This window comes from Vipera ursinii (genome assembly GCF_947247035.1).
Source record: "Vipera ursinii genome assembly, chromosome: 5".
Lineage (NCBI taxonomy): Eukaryota > Metazoa > Chordata > Lepidosauria > Squamata > Viperidae > Vipera > Vipera ursinii.
In genome coordinates, this window is record NC_139518.1 from 84328140 (window position 1) to 84333761 (window position 5622).

Genomic DNA, 5622 nt, shown 5'->3' on the forward strand with positions numbered 1-5622 from the left:
CTTAATAAAGGAAAATTTCCATTTTTTCTTCATTGCTATTGTCTTCTACTAGAACTTGAGATTATTGTTAGCTAACTCAACCAGGGGTGCATCCTTACAAAGGATATGCTGGCTTTCTCCAATCTGGGCTCTCCAGACATGGGAACTACAAATCCCAGGATACTGGAAAATAATAATTTGGGGCCAATTGGAATATATGGTGCTAAATATTACCTTAAAAAAGGCTTTTTATTCATTTCACCAGCTATGGGTTTGGGATCATTAAGCTTTATAGCACAGATACTGATGCCCACGAGAATGCAAAAAAATATATCAATTTGCATCTAAAACTATAATGGAAATAAAAGCATTGAACCTGTTTAGTTACTGAAGGAAACCAGAGGATGGTGCAAAAGGACTCCACTTCCCCATCCCTGATCCATATTTCCTAAAAGACCACCAAAATACAGTTGCAAGACTCAATTCTAGGAAAAGTTGTGAAATTGTTTATGATTCACTTAGAATTTTTGGGAGCATTCTTAGCTGTTAAAACTTGCTTCTGCAGGCCTCACAAACATCTCAGTGCTGGTTAATAATTTTACCATGTTCCCTTTCATAATTCTTTCAGTGTCAGCTTTCTGCTGAACATTATGGCTCAAGAAACAGCCTAGCATCTTTTTCAACACTGATACTCCAATTAAACATATTCTTCTTCTGCATGGATCTTTGCCTTAGGACCCCATCCCACCCCCAGTTTAATTTCTTACAAAATAAAATGCTTTTGGGAAGAAAGCTTAAAATTGCCCTGCTACCAGGAATATTAATAAGGAAGTCTATTATGAAATTATGTCAATCCATTTTAAGATGTAGATGCTGTAAGTGAAAGAGTTTTGATAGTTGCCAAAAATATCTTCTTTTTCTAAGTTTTCATACAATTTTCACAGTCTGCTCATTCTGTTCATTTGTGACACAGAAAGATTTATATTATTCAGAACATTATAGGATACATCCTAGCTTAGGAACATCTTCTATTTGATTGCCTACCACTTTTAAGCACATATGAGACCTTTTTACTGATAATGTAATGTAATGATAACTCAGACATATCTTGTTGTTCATAGAATATAAATGCCAATGAAGTGTCTAGGCCAGATCACCTGACACATTTTACTATTACATGAAGACAGATCTGTGCTTTACAATATGAGAGAAGAGCCAAACCCCTTTCAGGAAACATATTCAGATTAGGTCTCCCTTCCATGCTTTCAAAAGTATGCAGATCAAAAATGCATGAATGCTTTTTTATGGGTATCCTGGAGATTTCAAGATTTCAGTTTATCAATAGTAAAGGTATAGGTAAAGGTTCCCCCGCACACGCGTGCTAGTCGTTTCCAACTCTAGGGGCCGGTGCTCATCTCCGTTTCAAAGCCGAAGAGCCAGTGCTTGTCCGAGGACGTCTCTGTGGTCATGTGGCCGGCATGACTAGACGCCAAAGGCGCATTGAACGCTGTTACCTTCCCACCGTAGTGGTCCCTATTTTTCTACTTGCATTTTTACATACTTTTGAACTGCTAGGTTGGCAGAAGCTGGGATACAGGCGCTCACTCTGTTACGCGGCACTCAGGATTTGACCTGCCAAACTGCCGACCTTCTGATCGACAAGCTCAGCGTCCTAACCCACTGAGCCACCGCGTCCCTTATCAATAGTAGTGGGGAACTAATGGTGTGGAATACTCATGAGGTCCAACACAAGGAAACTGTAACCCATCTTTCTTCCTATTACCCCCCCTGATCCTGCATTTTTCTTCACTAATAGGCTCACACTCTTGATTATTAACAATCATTAACAAGCTATTTGAAGTGTGGTTGAGTCAACAAAAGGATGCATAAGAATCTCTTCCCCAAACATAATTGGGCTCCCAACAGCTCATCGAAACAACAATGCATGTTTCAGAATATAATTGGAAGACTTGGGCAAATGGAATTTTGAAAACACAGAAATGGAAAATGGAAGTAGTGTACATGTGCTTTCTTGTCTTCTGTTCATTTGTTTAGAAACAATTGCCAGCAAAAGATTTGAGGTTTTGTTTTTACGCAAGGTGTATTCAAAGAAAATGAATATCTGTTCTTGCACTTAAGTAAGCTGAGGCAGAAATTCCAGTCCATATATATATATATCAGCCCAGGTTCGAATCTCAGAAGGGTATGGCTGACTGATGAAAACAAATAAATTTGAAATGCTTATTAGTCTCCCTTTAATTCTTTGTTAGCAATCTAAAATTTACACAAATATGAGCTGTCACTTTTGTGACTACTGCCTGTGGATGGCCTTCGGTTAGGCCGAAACAGGAAATAAAGATTTGTCCCATGTTTGGGGCCTAGCAAGGTAATCTAAATAGTTAACAAGCATTTAACACATATCTCCCTTGCTTCTCAGCTAACAAAGTGAGATAGAGCTTGTGGCCTAGAGGTTAAAACAACTGCCTAATGTGCAATCAGCCCAGGTTTGAATCTCAGAAGGGTATGGCTGACTGATGAAAACAAATAAGTTTGAAATGCATATCAGTCTCCCTTTAACTCTTTGTTAGCAATCTAAAATTTACATATATATATATATACATACACACACACACACACACACACACACACACACACACACACACACACACATATATATATATATATATATATATATATATATATATATATATATATATATATATATATATATATATATATATATATATATATATACAGAAATCTCATTTCTCTGATGAGGATAAAGAAAAACCAAGTAGGCATGCTGGTGTCCAAGCTTTTGGTTGCCTTTGAAGCCATGTGGTTTTTAAAGATACAGACTGTTCCATTCTATCAAGTCAATGTCAATTTTGAGGTGTTTAAGGATTGCAGCCAAGACTGTCGGGTGGTCACATTTAGCTCTGGGCCCCAAGACTTCTTACACATGCTCAGAGTCAAGGACAAAATGTAGAAGAGTTCCAGCAGTATAATTATGCCCAATGTCTGTATACTGTCAATCCATAATTATGACTGCTACGCTATAAACATGGCATTCATCCTATCATATAAGGACATTTCCTCCTTTTCAATACTTTCTGAAACTTTTAAAATATTTACTTATGTCTATTTTCTTTTCTATTAACTATTTTCAAAGCTTCTAGAAGCAGAAGTAAAACATGATCCTAAAGTCAATAAAATCTCATAACTGAAATCTGGCTAAATGAGACATTGAAATGGTCTCAATTCCAAGTTCACGTGCAGTATGACCATAATGGAGACTGCTCAAAATAGCTTTAAGTTGTGACAGTCTTAAAGTGGGTCACACATGTGATCAATTCAATTTATGACCTTTTTGCAGCAATCATTTAAGTGAATGTTACAGTTGTTAAGTGAACTCATTGCTCTTTATGGAACTTCCCCTCCCCCCCAAAAAACCCGCAAACAATCCTTGAAGTAAATTCTGGTTTTCAGCAAAAGCATCTAAATCATGGCCATGTGATTGCAGGACAATGCAAACAACCATAAATGAGGGCTGGTTGACAGAAACCCAAAATGTGGTCATATGACTATGAGGGGTAACCGTTGGAATTTTGGAACCAGGTTGTAAGTACTTTTTGAGCAGGGCCTGTCATAACTTCAAATGGTTGCTAAGCAACTCTAGGAGCCACTGTGGATTACCTTTATATTACAAGCCAGCTGAAGATTCAGAAGTGGTATTTAGTCTTGGGCTTAAGTCACCAAAAAACCCACTGGGTGATTTTGGCCAATCAGATAACATTAACACAACCCCTGAAAAATGTGGTATTTTGTACTATTGCACATTCAATGGACGCTTGCTATTCTGTTACTTCCTTTCAAAGAGGTAGAAAAATTTCTATGCACTCACCGGTTTTCCACTGTTAGTCAAATGAGAAACAAGATGTTGGATTAGTTAACACTCCGTACTGGATTTGGAGACACAAAATGCATACAAAAAGTGAATTCCATTTATTTTGATCATGGTTATAACTTCATTACTTCAAATGTATGAATGAGCTTCCTAGACTATTAATTACATTCACATGATGAAAAAAACACATTTTTTTATAAAATTAGCATTTAGAAATCAAGCAGGAAAATGCTGGTTTCTCAGTGAACTTCAGAACAATATGATACAGAACTCAAATAATATTATGTACAAGGGAGGAACTTGCGACACATTACTTTGGTTGATGACTCGGAGTTAAAGGATGTTCTTTCTTCCATTATAGCTTTAAAGCTTTAAAAAGTAAATAATGTAGGTGACAAGACTCTGCTTCATTATCCAGCTGTTCAGCTGCTGTCCTGTTCCCTGTTTTCCTGACACTGTTCTCTCCTACAACAACACGCTGATGTTGAGAATTGTTGTCTAATAACCCTGGAGATGTAAAATTAGGGATGGTAGCCCTGCACATATCCTCTCACCATTTTATAAACCAATAGTCATCTGATTTTTCCCTCCACCCCCATATAAAAGTATTTTTTCCTTCTATCAGAGATTCCCTAACCTAATTCCATCTACTGGATGGCCATTTGTTGGACTGCAAGACTTCCAAGGTCCCTTCCAACTCTATTATTCTACAAGCTTCACTATCATCAAAACAGTCCCCCTCATCCTATATTTGACTCTCAAGAAATTTTCAGTAAGGAAGATGCGGCGGCAGTGGGGGGGGAACATATAAAAAAGAATTATCTATAGAAAAGAAAGGGCAAGTCTAGGTTTTACATAACTGAGCATTTGTTCAAACAGTGACATTTGAGCAATTGCTGGTCTTTAAAGAAACTGAATACATGCAAATAGTTTTCCAAATTATCCAAAATTCTGCATGGGCACCCTATGGGGAGAGGGAACAAGCATGAGCTACATTTAAATCTATTAAATAAAAACAGCACCCTTAGAACAAAGATCCGATTCATCTTTCTATCCCTGCTGTTAAAAGACCACAGGGGAAAAAAAATTAAGATTCCCAGCCCGGTGCCCTCAAGATATGCAGAATTACTATGTGGATCATCTCCAAACAATGACAGTATTGCCTGGGAATAATTGACTCATGTTGCAGCCCAATTCATTTGAAGGGGAACAGGTTGAGGGGAAAAAGGATTAAAAGTAAGAAAAGAATTGTGAGGTTTGTTGAGGAGACTCAATTAATAATTAAGTGGTCTATCAAATAAGCGTAGCCTTAACTGATTGGCTACCTAAACCAACTTAATTTTTCTCTCTTTGTTTTTAGATGAAATTGTTTCCTTCTTTTCGTATCCTGTGTTCTTGCCCACCATGGGCACAACACTGTTGGCTTTGGACCCCTCTCTTGCTTGCCTGCCCATTACAGCTAATCTGAGGCTTCCGTCTCCCCTTTTTCCTGTGATGCCAAGTTGCCTTTCCCCAGCCTTCCCTACTGATTTCCAGCCCCAAAGACCCTTTCCCTGTCTTTCTGCTGTCACCAGAAGAGCTCCCCTTTACTCCTTGCCAGATCAGTGCAGCACACCAGCTTACACCTAGACGGTTATTTCTGGAAATTTGAACAGAAGCCAGCTGAGCTCACCGTGAAGTGGCGGGACCTGCTTGCGCCTGAGCCTGTCCCAGATCTTTCCTCCACGCTACCTCTT

At 38.3% G+C, this 5622-nt stretch overlaps 1 protein-coding gene across 1 annotated transcript in view; it reads right to left on the reverse strand.

Moving 5' to 3' along the window:
- MYPN (myopalladin) overlaps positions 1-5622 on the reverse strand; it is a 96821-nt gene extending 91199 nt beyond the window's left edge. Inside the window, exons 1-2 of the mRNA XM_083364619.1 lie at positions 5559-5622; positions 3884-3941 (exon numbers count right to left, since the gene is read on the reverse strand). The gene's annotated coding sequence lies outside the window, so the exon portion shown is untranslated. The remainder of the gene's footprint in view (positions 1-3883; positions 3942-5558) is intronic.